The 14,791-nt window shown below is 36.1% G+C and overlaps 5 non-coding genes across 5 annotated transcripts; 3 read left to right on the forward strand and 2 right to left on the reverse strand.

Annotated features, from left to right (window-relative positions):
- Positions 1-284: 284 nt before the first annotated feature.
- Positions 285-357, reverse strand: TRNAV-UAC. Its single transcript has one exon. It is a non-coding gene; the product is annotated as a tRNA-Val (tRNA).
- Positions 358-2,024: 1,667 nt separating this feature from the next.
- LOC118483151 lies at positions 2,025-2,127 on the forward strand. The gene has a single exon (XR_004869688.1). It is a non-coding gene; the product is annotated as a U6 spliceosomal RNA (small nuclear RNA).
- Positions 2,128-6,680: 4,553 nt separating this feature from the next.
- LOC118483166 lies at positions 6,681-6,785 on the forward strand. Its single transcript, XR_004869755.1, has one exon. It is a non-coding gene; the product is annotated as a U6 spliceosomal RNA (small nuclear RNA).
- A 91-nt stretch (positions 6,786-6,876) lies between these two features.
- On the forward strand, positions 6,877-6,979 carry LOC118483175. Its single transcript, XR_004869783.1, has one exon. It is a non-coding gene; the product is annotated as a U6 spliceosomal RNA (small nuclear RNA).
- Positions 6,980-7,540: 561 nt separating this feature from the next.
- On the reverse strand, positions 7,541-7,613 carry TRNAV-UAC. The gene has a single exon. It is a non-coding gene; the product is annotated as a tRNA-Val (tRNA).
- Between the last annotated feature and the right edge of the window lie 7,178 nt (positions 7,614-14,791).

The following is a 14,791-nucleotide window of genomic DNA, read 5'->3' on the forward strand; positions in this document are numbered from 1 at the left end:
CAAAATCTATATCTAATCTGTACCTAAAAGACCTTGTGGCTGCAAGTTATAATGATGTAAAATTTGTGAAATTGACTCTGTTATATGGAGGTTTTATGAAATTATTTCACAATTTCTTAATGAACACAAAATAACTTACAATCTGCGAAAACTATATTGAATCTGTGTGTGATCTCTTTCTCTGGATCTTATGATGGTTTCAAATATATCAAATTTTAAGTTGTGCAGTTTTCTAAATGAATCCGGCCAACTATTAGCTTTTTTATGACAAAAACATTACTAAATGTTCCTGCCCGGGATCGAACCGGAGACCTTTTGCGTGTAAAGCAAACGTGATAACCACTACACCACAGAAACATCTTATGTTAACTATTGTCCAAAGTAATCTCAAATAGAAATATAGTCGATGATTTTAGATTATGTGGAACTCTGATGAAACAATGTACCGCACGATCGTTTTTCTACATGTTTGAGACTAAAATAAATGATTTCTACTTTAGCCATACAAGAAATTTCGTGATTGGGTTAAGCTACTTTAAGTCTCTTGTAGTTTCTTAATTTGATTTCGTAAAGTTATTATTAACATTTAGAAATTATCTCCTCCACTTTCACATGCATGGCTTTTAAATCCAAAAACTGTTTGTGACTACGCAAGGCCAACCCTAGGCTAGGTATGAAACTATGAATGAGGTGAATGAACGCCAGGGTTTCATTTGTCTATGCAAATCAATGGTTCAGTAGTTTCACTTAATCATTTGTGTTTTTTTTTACCGTAACATGACTACTTTCTAAGTTTTTTTACAAACATTTGTTCTTTACAAATTGTATAATAGATGGTTACAAAATAGAAGCATGATTCTTCTTGAGTTTGTTCACAAAACCATCATTTTAAATAGAAGCACCGGTTCTTCTTGAGTTTGTTCACAAAAGATGCTCCACCCAGTGGCGAAGCTTGACCCAAATGACGCGGGGGGGGGGGGGGGTGGGGGGGTCGAAAACATATATACCCAAAAATTTCTATAGAACCGAGGGGTCGAAAATGTATATACCCAAAATTTTCTATACGAAAACTACATATATAACACTACTGTGCGAAAAGTTCGGGGGGTCGGGCGCCCCTCCCCGCCCCTTCTATACTTCGCCCCTGGCTCCACCTACATAAGTTTTCATGCTTCCTGATTTTTTTTTGAGTAAGTGCCATCTACGTTCTTGTGGTTTGTCCACTTTTGCCATTTCAGACCAAATTTAAAAAGTGTACCATTTTTCTCCGTGACATTCTTGAAATGTGTCATTTCAGTCCAAAAAATCTAGAATAAAATGTCATTTTCGTCCCTGAGCTAACTGGGGTTTTTTAACCGGGGTTAGTTTTTTAGACTGAAATGGCGCGTTTCGAGAATGTAGGGAGGAAAATGCTACAATTTTGAAATTTAGCCTGAAATGGGAGAAGTGAACAAACCACATGTAATGATCAAACTAAAGGAAAGTGAAATTAACAACAACTGGGCAGAAAGCTTAAGATTTCATTGAAAATTCTGAGAGAAATTGGGGTGGGAATAGAATAGAGTACAAAATGGGATGGGAGAAAAAGATGAGATCACTGAGATCTAACAAACTTGCCAACTTCATGATCACACAATAATTACATTAAATAGAAAGACAACAGAATTCTGTTAGACTCCTTCTGATGTGGCACTCATGGTGTAATCTCGAAACTTCTTGGGTTGAGTCCTAACTCTTTCACTCTTCCTTAATTGACTTGGATCTATAAGATGGGTTGTGTTACTATTGGGCTCGTCCGTTGGGCTCATAACAATACCGCCCCCATTAGCACCCACCTTGTCCTCAAGCGGAAAATTGGGAAACTGTTGTTGGAGCTCAGTATCATCCTCCCAGGTGGCTTCCTCTTTAGACAGACTCTCCCATTGGATAAGGCTTACAAGATCCTGTCTGACTCAGTTCGTCCCACATCGGCTAAGAGATAAAGTTGTAAATGGTATGTATAGCCAGGGCAAGGAGCGGTACTCGTCCCCTCGGGGACATCCGATAAAATTGGAACGATACAGAGAAGATTAGCATGGCCCCTGCGCAAGGATGACACGCACAAATCGAGAAATGGTTCAAATTTTTTTTCCCAATCGTTTTCTCGTTTCGTTCTTCATCGACACTGTTGTGAGCACGGGTTCATGGATCGAGCATTTTTATTGATTCTTCATCTGTTTTGAGTTATATCCGCCAATTCTGGCAACTCTAATACTCTTTGACTCCATAAGTTTTGTATAGCAAGAGTCAAAATCTGATATGAACCGAATCGTTTCTCAAATGGTCCAAGAAAAAAGGTAGAAGCTTGAGAGAATTGATAGACTTTTGAAAGAGATTCAACTTATCATTTTCATTCCTAATAATCTCAAAACACCTACTGCCATTATATTGGTTGTACATAAGTTGATGAAACTAGTAAATAATCTAACCACCCACTAACCCATTATCTACTACTAAACTAACAAATAAAAGTAATACATGCAGATATAATTAAACTTAAATAATGTAAATGCATGATGGACCACTACGTGGGTTTCATGGCACACATCAAAATCCTACATAAGATAAACATATTATATTCTGCATTCCACAGACCATATCAGTGGCGAAGCTTGAAAAAAAAGTTCAGGGGGTCGGAAAGTAACGGACCTAAAAAAAATTTCTATCGCGTAGTTTGGAGTGTAAGTTCGGGTCGGACGTTGGTGATTCGATTCGGGTCGGGTCGGGTCAAACATTAATATCAAATAAAAAACGTTCTCAAACATTTAAAAAGAAGTTATCATTTTATTCTTCCACATAGCATAATCTAAAAAAAACGTTCTCAATCATTTAAAAAGAAGTTATCATTTTATTCTTCCACATAGCATAATCTAATAACAAAACAAGTTAACAAATCACCATAAATTTCAAACTCTAATTTCTATCTAAATCAAATCACAATAAGATTAAACAAATAAAATTAGACATAGTTACAGAAATATTCAACAAGTTTAGGGCAAAAATTCGGACCAATTTCACCACTACTTTCAACCTAAATCACATAAATTGCAGCTCTAAATTAAACCTAAAGATAAAAAAACACATACCTTTAACCTTATGAAGATTGAAGAAGTCAGAACAAAAATAGAAGACCACAACAACGAGCAGTGTTTTGGCTTCTGTTCTTGAACAAGAAGCTGAAGTCGAACAGTTCTGGAACCTGCGTCCCCCCCTCCTTTCTGCAGTTCTGGCTTGTGGCTTATGTTCTTCTGGTCGGATGTCCCAAAGTAAACGAATTTGGGTTTTTTTTTTGATAGGCTGGGCTTTTAAGTTGGGCTATATAATGTTTTGATTTTGGTTATATAATATACATTCTAGTATTCTACCAAATATAATGATCTGTGCTATAATATTTGGATTGATTAAATATTTTATTTATATAAATAAAAAAAAATTAAAACCGGGGGGTCGAAAACATATATACCTAATTTTTTTTTATAAAACCGGGGGGTCGAAAACGTATATACCTACAAAATCCTATACGAAACGTACATATATAACACTGCTGACCGAAAAGTTCGGGGAGGGGGGGGGGGGCGCCTCTCCCCGCCCCTTAAATCCTTCGCCCTTGGACCATATAAAAGCTTTATGGAGTGTAGACGTAGGTGAAATTGGCGAAAAAAATATGGGTTGAGGTGAATTTTTGGAGGGGAAAACTAGGGTTGTAATTATGTCAGGTTGGCCGGTTTAACATAATGAGCCTGAACATGATCATATATCGATACATGCCAACATAACTCCTAACTGGGACATACTTAAAATCGTGTAACCCGAGAGCATGACCTATGTAAGGCATAACACACTTATTTGAACACAACAGATTAGGTGATGGGTTGTAAATATGTTGATAAGAAATTTCAGTATTTGAGAACTGTATTGAATCTGGGTGCAATCCCTTTTTCTGGATCTTATGATGGTTTATTTGAGGAGGTATTTATAAAAAATTAATATTTAAAAGTTATGTAAAATCTATGTGTTTCAGTTTTATAGTTTATTATTGTGACATCATACTAGCTATTCTGTAAACTATATTTCAAGTAATAAATCTGGCCAATTTATTTGCTTAGTAACAAATTATGATGCTTAAAATGACTTACGATAATTATGATTAAAAAATGCGTAACAACAATGATGATTATAAGCAATTGCCATGATATCTGGTTGAATTCCAAACTGAACACCCTTATTTACTTATGCTTTAGGTTACATTTGTTCATGTCAGATTGCATGCTTTTGTACACTAGGTAACTGTTATGATAAATTTATGGTAAATACAGAATTGTTGATTAGTCTGCTTAACGAAATGCTGTCAGGTCGACTTGTGTTACACGCACTAGGACGGAAACTTCTAGCTAGTTCATGCACTCGTGACAAATGAGAAGTTTGGTAATGGGTCAAAGCAGGTTAAACAGGTCTTGCATGCTGATTGAATCAATAAATTTCTTTTAACAAACAATTATGTGTCAAGTATGCTTTATAAAGTCATTTGCTGAAATATAAGGTATTTACGGAATTGTTAATTATTTTGCTTAGCAATTATGTGCAGGGGCGGACTTACCCCTAGCCCAAGGTGGGCGGGTGCACCCCCGGGAAAAAAAAATTTAGTGCTATTTTCCGTTGAAAATCCCGTCCGCACCCCTTGGATTTTTTCGTCCGCACCCCTTGAATTTTTTCATCCGCACTCCTTGGAATTTTACCTTAGGTAAAAAATGTTATCGATTTATATTTTAAATTTTTTAGTAAACTCTAATTTAAAAAAAACTACCTAAATTATATAAACTTATACTACCCAACTTAACCCAAATAACCAATATCTTAACCCACTATTTCATTAAACATAATTAGCCCACTAATTACTAGCCCACTAACCAAACTCAACCTAAGTTCAAACTATAATAATTAAAATAAGCACAATAGTCCCTTAGAATTCCTCCCGCCCTCTCTCTCTTGGGTCGTCTCCTGCCAGCGATCATCGAACACAACAGCAATCATAACAACACGTCATCAGCAGCCGTGAACCACCGCCGTCCGACACCAAAGGGTAACAAAATTCTTAAATAGGTTTGAAATTTCATGTGTTTTGACGTTGTTTATGGTTGTTGATGATTTTTAGGGTGATTATGTTGTTTAGATGATTTTTAGGGTGATTACACACGATTTCTAGGGTTGAAAATTAAAATTGAAACATCAGGTTATGGAGCGATGAACTTAGGGATCAATTTGTTTGTGATAGGAACCATGAGTAGGGACGTTATGGCGCGATTTCTTTTGTTTTACATGACCTGACCCGAACCGACCCGATATGAACCGATTTTTTACTTATATACCTAGGGGCCTAAAATTTTTAAAAATGTTCCGCACCCCTATGGAAAAATTCCTGGGTCCGCCACTGATTATGTGTTGAATATGATTTCAGAACTATGTCTGAACTAGGACTGTTCACGAGCCGAACCGAATCGATCAGACCTTTGCTCGTGCTCGGTTCGTTTACAAACCGATCCGAACCGAACCGAGCGTCTTTTCAACCGAGCTAGAGTCGAGCGAGTGTCTTTCGATCCAAGCATTTTTCGAACGAACGTCGAGCGAGTATCGAGCATCGCAGAATAAACAAGGAAAGTGACGATGGGAATGCTAGTTATTAGAATAAAATGCAGTTTTCGTCCCTGATGTTTTGTCCAATAAAACACAAGTAAAATTTTAACAAATAACAAGGAATACAAAAACACTCAACTAGTTCTATCGAGATTAACTAAGCGGGAAGATAAATCGTCGACCGATTAAAACATATCCTTGTTCTATCGGAAGTTTGAAATTGAATGAATCGATTGAAGCAAAACCCTGACGAGTTGGCGTCTTGGCGAGTGGTGATGGAGAAATCGAATAACAATGGCGAATGGGGATTTTTGATTAGGGTCTTGCACTTCTGAATCAAATGGCGGGTTGAGACTTGAGTATTGGTCGACGCTTCACATTTTAGATTTTGAAATTTTGACTCAAATACTCAAATGGACATTTAAGTGTTGGATAATTGACTATTGGTATTAGATTTCAATTCTAATTACTTAAATGAGCTCTATTTGAATCTTGGACCAAACATTGTTAACGTTGGTCTCCAGTCATTTTATTAAAAATGATACACACACAAACACAAATATATATGTATATATATATTAAAAAATAAATCGAGCCAACCGAGCTGAACCGAACTGAGCGGACCTTTGCTCGTGCTCGGTTCATTTACAAACCGAACCAATCCGAACCGAGCATTTTTTTAATCAAGCTGAATTGAACGAGCAAATTCCGAGCGAGCATCGAACTAGCGTCGCGCCGAGCAACTTGAACAGCCCTAGTCTGAACCATAACATAATGATTTTATAATATAAATAACGCGATTTTCATTATCAATCCTTTTATCTCATAGACATACTTACTCTAACTGGCCTCTTTCTCGTCAGTCTGTTGTTTCAACATTGAAGCATTTCCACCATACATGTAGTTTGATTAAAAGAGACGCAATTAAGCTCATATAAAGAGATCACATCTAACTCAGTTCGTCCCACATCGGCCCAGAGATGAAGTTGTGGGTTGTATGTATACCCGAGGTGGGAAGCGGTGGACATCCGATAAAATTGGAACGATACAGAGAAGATTAGCATGGCCCCTGCGCAAGGATGACACGCACAAATCGAGAAATGGTCCAAATTTTTTTCCCAATCGTTTTCTCGTTTCATACTTCATCGAGACGGTTGTCCAAATTTTTTTCTTCTTCCTTTTCTCGTTTCATACTTCATCGAGACGGTTGCCAGCGCCCAATTTTTACACAAAGTCGCGGAACAGAGAAGATTAGCATGACCATTGCGCAAGGATGACACGCACAAATCGAGAAATGGTCCAAATTTTTTTCTCAATCGTTTTTCTCGTTTGGTACTCATCGACACAGTTGCCAGCGCCCTATTTTTACACGAGGTCGCGGAACGAGTGTTTTTTATTCTTCATCGTTGAATTGACTAAGTTCTAAACTTACATCATGAGGACCAATGAATCAACCCTGACATTCTTTATCTTTCTCTTAAGGATCACATCATGTATAATGTCATCATATTTAAACCTCAATCCTCATCAGAATCTTTCATCAATACATATTGATCATCTAAACCACCATCAACTTTATCTGTTTTCTTTAGTGGAGGATCACCATCTCATCATCATTTTCATAAAAGCTAATCTCTTTCTTTAATGAACTTCCGACTTCTATGTATAGCCGAGCGGAGCAATTGTTATTGTCTCTTCGAAACGATACAAAGAAGATTAGCATGGCCGTGCACATGGATAAGAAACACAAATCGATAAATGGTTCCAAAGTTATTTTCAATCGACTTGTCCGATCGTTGTCTTCACTGAAACTTTAATATCAAATATGAATCCGGTCAGCTATTTACAACATAAATAAAAAATACATAGCTGTTCCTGCCCGGGATCGAACCGGAGACCTTTTGCGTGTAAAGCAAACGTGATAACCACTACACCACAGAAACATCTCACGTTAGCTGTTGTCTAAAGTAATCTGAAATAGCAATATAATCGATGATTTTACATTAATTTTTTGATCATGTGGAACTCTGATGAAACAATGTACCGCACGATCGTCTCCCTGTCCATGATTAACCATAGCTGCTCGGTCAGATCAGCTCGAAGGTTATGGTGTGTGTCCCTGTTAAATATATTATCGTATCTTCAGTTTTAATATTTTATTCTCTTTATTAACGTATCTTTTTTCTTGTTACATGTTTCCATTTATGCGATGTTTGGGCTGACTTTCAAGTGGACCGTTGCTGTTTTTTTGGGCTGGAATTAGCTGTCTTTGGGCTGGAGATTATAAGGACGGTTGCAGCCTGAGCTTATAAATTATTTTTGTCAGTGTGATAGAAGATACACAGTCTCGATCCTTCTCACCAACATATATCGGCATTTGTGCTTTCATCTTAGATTTCATATGTATTTTGTGAGGTCTAAATCTTTCTTGTTGTGAGATCATCTCGTTAATAATACTTCTGTAATATCATTCAGTCGATCTTGATGACTGAATCGTTTGTGTACTGGCTCTGTTCATACCTTTTGTCGAAAGTATTAATAAAATCCTTGTTCGATCTTGAGTTTCTGACATGGTATCAGAGCTCAAAGGTTGAATTGAGTGTTCTTGGTGTTCTTCCGCTGCTGCTAAAGGTTGATTAACAATCCTTGTTAATCGATTCATCTTGAGCTCGTGATTTAGGGTTTCTAAATCTGAAGTCAGTTCTAGGGTTTTCTGGTGTTCGAAGTTTAGATCCAGATCAAGGAAGGCTTCGTTCATAGAGCATCTCGATATTTTCTTTGCCTCACAGTTTGTAACCCTAAGTGAAGGTATCCGTACACTTAATTAATATTTAAACTTGTGCTTAATGACTGTGCTTGATTACAACTGTGATTAAACTGCTTTCTGATTTCTGTTACATACATACATATGCATCACATTTCATACTGTCACTTCATTTATTTCACACAAACTTAAGTGACGAACTTGATGCACAAAGCACAGTTAGCACACTGAGCGGATAACCCAGAAAACATGCTGACAATGCCAGCACCTAGACAGACAATGTTTTGAGGCCAGTATGAGCCAGAGACAGGGTACTACACTAGTAGGGAGTGTAGGGAAGTGAGGACCATAAAACTGCGTCACTAGGTGATAGTTATAGTGTCGGGAAGTGCCTAAAACACACTCTAAATGCAGAATTCTGCACTTAATAATAAAATTCAGCATTTAAATATGCTATTAATGTGCAAAAACTTGACAAGATGGTCCTAGATACTTTCCAAAGTGTCGGGAATTAATTGTGACACAAAAAGTAATATAAAAGACACATTACGGATTAATTAAGCACTTTAACGGAACAACACCCAACCGAACAACCGGATTTTACCCGGAACACAAAAAAATTGTCAAACACATTTTTTTTTATTTTTCTAAACTAGTTAGGGTCCCCGAACACCCTAACACACTATATATTTAATAACACACCATAAACCACTAACTATAACATTTGAATTCTAACTAAATTAGTAACTAATACTTGAAACCCAACCCTATACCCCCCCTGGAGGCGGTTACCATGGGTGTCCCCACCCATGGATTTGTTGCAATATTTTAATGGATCATGTTGGTGGATTAAGAAACATATTACACATGAGACAATAGCTTGTTGGAGGATATAAGTGTTAACCCCAAGTTCATCATCTTCTCACTTCACAATACCCACTTCACTCAAACACTCTCCTTTCCTCCTTCCTTGTTTCGGCCGACCCCAAGCACAACCACCATCATCATCATTCAAGCTCTTTCATGCAATATCTAGTGATCCAAAGGTGTTAGAGATCAGAAAACGAAGCTCGGTGTGTTCGGAAGCTCAAGGACCTCTCTTATCTTCTTTTATCCACCACTTTTCTACACTTGAACTCCCCTAGTCTTGAGCTAGTGGTAAGAACTGAGATCCTTGCATTTTACATGTTGTTTAAGTGGTTAATGATGTATAATGATCAAAATGTTAAGAACCCTAATGAATCTTATGAAGAAGTCTTGAATATAAACTAACTTGGTGATAAAGTATGGTTAAAATGATGAAGAAATCATGATATTCTTTGTGTTGTGATGCTTGTTGATTATTGTTTGCTAGTAGAAATGATAATGGATCATCATATGGTCTTGCTAGATCATGATTAAAAACATGATCTAGCAAGATGAGAAAATAGAAATGTTGTAGGATGATGGAATCATCCACACATAAACTATGAACTTGAATGAATGAATGTTTTCTTGAAAAATAAAGATCAAAGTAGGTTAAAATCTGGTAGATCAAAAGATCCATAAGTGGTTTTTCGAAAGAACCAAGTGAAAAGTATGAGTTTCGTTAAAACTTGGATCTTACATAAACTAATCACATTTTTGGTGGATAAACAAGTGTAGAAGCACTTGTGTAATAAGAAAATTTCACAAACAAATATTTTTAGAAAATATGACTAGAAGTTGTGAACATTCAAACTCTTTAAAAATGAAGTTTTTAAGGAACTAATCACATTTTTAAAGGAAACAAGACTTACTAAGTATGCTAGTAAGTTACTACATACTTTTATAAATTTTCAAGTTCATAAGTTTATAGTTTATGCTTGTGTTTGACAAGTTTGGTAAATAGAGATTGTATGTTGATGATTGAGAATTGTTTGAATGAATTTTTGAAAAGAAAATGATATGCTAGTAAGCATTGACACCTCCATTTACAAAGGAAACTCTGGCGAAATTTTTCTAAAATTCCAACACTTAGAAAATATTTTTCTAGTAAGTGTTTACAAACATATTTTTAACCTCGTTTTCAAAATAAACTTCGCCATGATTTTTATTACAAAAATACTAAGTGCCGGTGGTTGATTTTCGTAAATAAAATTTGATAAATATATATTTAGAATATATATTTCATACTAAAACACTTGTGTGATTATTTGTTTATTTTGTGAACTAGTTATATTATTTTTAGGGTAAAATAATATAACTTATGTATACCATGAAATTACTTACTGACTCCAAAATAATACCAAAACTCTCACGAAATAAATATTTAAGTTACGCGATTATAATTGCAATACGAAACGCTAAAACGTAACTTATGTGATATTTCAGAAAATACCCTTACACGTACATTTTTGGGTAAAATATTATTCTGGAAAAGTTATGAAGTAAAATATAATATTTTTGGGAAAAATATGTATATTTTGAATTAAGATGTTTTAGACAAATAATTTAAATATATTTTTCTAAGTGGGACTTAAAATATATTTTTCGGAATTACAAGTGTACATGTATAAATACCCCCATCCTTGGGAAGGATATACACATATAAAATACTTGAGAAATGTGGATACGAAATAGTTACCTAACTATTTTTCCTAAAAACAAAAGTTCAATTAAAATAATTATTATTATTTTAACAAGTAGTCACAAACTTGGAATAATGTCAAAGTAACGCAACTCGAAACATTAAACCCTAAGCCAAGGCACGACCCATTCGTCTAATAGACATTAGTACGTTGTAGGTCGTCGGATAGCTGATCAAGTTTGAGATTAACGTTACGATTCAGGAGACGCACTTCTGTGAGTTCATGTCCCCCTTTTCTCTTTACTATTTTTAGTTTTATACTTCAAGGGTGAAATACATGCGACAATTATTACAGACATTTATTTACATGGTATGGTTAGCGTAGGGAGGGTTTTTACTACTAGATCATGTGAAGGGTGGGTACAACACTTAAGGCCATCAATACTCGTTGTTAAGACCGAGAGACATGAGTGATAGATTTATTTGGGTGTAGCGAGCCCACACCCATGAGGCCGGGGCGGCCCATAGAGGTGACTGTGTCTTACAGCCGAAGCCCGGTAACAAATTTGCTAGGTTTGAGTCTTCCTACACCTTTTCACACATACCAGTGGCTTTGCAACCCATTGGTGATCTCTTTTTCCTTATTGCTACATACCAGGGACTTTTATTCATGCTTGAAAGGTTTATACATACTCATTTTTACATGAACTCGCTCAACTTTTGTTGATTTTTCAAATTACATGTATTTCAGGAAATTAATGGATCTGGCGAAGTGTGCAATTGTGTCAAGCTGCGTAGTGAATAATGATGTCATCCAGGTTTAGGTGGCGTAACCCTTACCTGGACGGGTTACATGTCTTTAAACCACGTTTTTATTTAAGTCTTTTGTTGTGTCATGAGAACACGATTTAATTATGTCATGGTTTTAACTCATTTTATGTGTCGACATTTTAAACAATGATGTTGTGGTAACTTTAAATTTAATGAATGGATGATCATCATGTGTTTTATTTTCATATAGCATTGTTATGATTGTTGCTATGGTATTAAGAAGTCACACCAATTAAACCCACGCTTCCGCAAAAGCCAGGGTGTGACAGTTTATCAACCTGTTAGGACCAACTTGTTAACCAGAGATCCTTTGCCTACTGTAAAAACTGCGTTTTCAATTATTTCAAGAGAAGAGTCACATAGGGAGTCTAATAGTGTTTTGAAAACTCCTAATGTTGGTTTTGTTTCTAAGGCAAATCAGTTTAATGAAAATAAAAAGAAGTTTAATAAAGGACCAAATCCTAATCTAAAGTATACTCATTGTAACAAAGTTGGTCACACGGTTGATAAATGCTTTGAGCTACATGGATATCCTCCAAATTATAGACCTAAGAACAACAATCAATGGTCTAAATCTGGAGTGTCAAACAATTCTGTGAATGATAAATCTGCTAGTTCTTCATCTGCTGATAATTCTTTGAACTCTTTTACTACTGAACAATTCTCTAAACTGTTAGGATTGCTTAATGAGAAAAAGATGGAGGATACTTCAAAGAAAAATGTAGGAGGTATTAGTCATAATGTTTTCTCTTCTTTAGGTTGGCATAAGAAAACGTATTGCTTTAATAGTAAAGTCTGGTCTAATAATAATATGAGTTGGATAATTGATTCTGGTGCGAATCAACATATGATTATGTCCAGTGACAACATGTTTAATTTGGTTGATGTGTCTGAGTACAACATTTCTGTTAAACATCCAAATGGAACTAATGCAGAGGTCACCAAAATAGGTTGTTATAAATTGTCTAATTCTGTCATTCTCAAAGATGTCTTTATTGTTCCTGAGTATTGTGTCAATTTAATTTATGTGCACAAGTTAGCTAAGGATAATAATCTTAAAGTTGTTTTTGATGAAAATACTTGTTATATTCAGGATTCTTGCTTAAAGAAAACCCTGGTGACTGGTAAACAAACTGATGGGTTGTATTTATGTGGTAATTCTTTCAATTCTGTTATTGTTTGCTTTAATCAAGCTGAAACAGTAAAACTCTGGCATTCAAGACTTGGACATCCATCTGTTCAAGTTTTAAACGTTCTAAATCTCAAATCCAGTAGTAATACTGATCCTTGTGATGTATGTCATAGAGCCAAACAACATAGAGTTCCTTTTCCTTTAAGCGAACACAAGTAAAAAAAAGTTGGTGATTTAATTCATCTAGATGTTTGGGGGCCTTATAAGGTGTCTAGTATAGAAGGGTATAAATACTTTCTTAATGTTGTTGATGACTATACTAGGTCTGTGTGTGGGTTTATTTGATGAAGTCCAAGTTTGAAGTGTTTGAAAATGTTTAAAGTTTTTACAATTTGATAGAATCTCAGTTTGAGGTTAAAATTAAAGTTCTTAGAACTGATAATGGAACTGAGTTTATTAATTCACAAATGTCTAATTTCGTTAAAACTCATGGAATAATACATCAAACCTCTTGTACTTACACACCTCAACAAAATGGAATTGTTGAAAGAAAACATAGGCATTTATTAAACATTGCTAGAGCTTTACTGTTTCAATCTGGTATTCCTTTGAAATTTTGGTCTGAATGCATTCTTACTGCTTCATATTTAATTAACAGGACTCCCTCCTCTGTGTTAAATGGTAAATCTCCGTATGAATTACTTTTTGGTTCAAACCTTCTCTTAATCACTTGAAAATCTTTGGTTGTCTATGTTTCTTTACTTGAAGAAACACTAGATAAATGGTCGGAACCGAGATATCTAGGGGGTTTAAATCCGCATAAAAGGCTGGTTTCCACTCGATTGATTCAGATCCGATTGATCTTCTTCTCCAATAACTCTGCAAAAAAGAGCACCGTTAGCCTCGCCAAGGGGAGAAAGGTGGTTCTCTCCTTGACCCGACTCCGGTGTGAGAATCAGTATTGGTAATGAAGAAGAAGATGTATTTTGTAAGTGTGTGTAACTTGGATTCATACCTGGGTTCTTTCTCGTATTTATAGCCGGGAGTTATTTTAGGCGGGAAAACCCGTTAGTGAAAAGTTGACGGAAGATGCTAACCCCGTAAGCGGTTACAGTCCCTTCCGTCAAGCTTCTTGATCCGATGTGAGAGCACACGGATCGTGGCTTAGATCGAAGGCTGGGAATTTGCCACGTATAAAGTGATCAATTGGAGATTATTCTCCAATTGCATGCTTCCGTTGTGAATTCAGGGATGCATGAGATGGTGACACGTGTCTAGACGGTTGTAACCGTCTTGGTGGTGCACGATTGTATTTCTTCTAGAAGATTACTGCTGTAATCTGGTGTGGCACCTTATCGTGTGGAGACAGGTGAATAAATAAATCCCAAGTCTGGGTAAATAATATCCAAGTCTGGATATAAAGGCGGGGATGTTTACCTCAGGATTTTCATCCTTTGTTTATGGGAGAAAGCGCAAAGGTTTATGATTGCCTTTGAGCGCGCAAGTGTTAACAGTTTGACTGTTCTTTAAATCTCTTGTGTGAGACCAGTGCGCGGCCGCGCAAGGTGCAAGGTTGACCAGCAAGGTTTTGGTATGGTCCTCAGCGCTTCTTATGGGGTTTTTGGGACCTTACCCCTTCAAGTCCCCCCAGTCTAGTGTTGTACTAATGCAAGTAAGTGGAACACTGGACTTTTGAGAGGGAAATACTTTTTGTTATGAAAAATGAGGGGACAACTTCCGGAGGAAGTTTCATTTTGATTTTTTTTTGTAAAGGTTTTTGTAAAATTTTTGGCTTTGGACGAGACTTGGTATAGTGCACCTGAATGACAGTCTGTCATTGTTAGTT

This window comes from Helianthus annuus, chromosome 1 (assembly GCF_002127325.2).
Source record: "Helianthus annuus cultivar XRQ/B chromosome 1, HanXRQr2.0-SUNRISE, whole genome shotgun sequence".
NCBI lineage: Eukaryota > Viridiplantae > Streptophyta > Magnoliopsida > Asterales > Asteraceae > Helianthus > Helianthus annuus.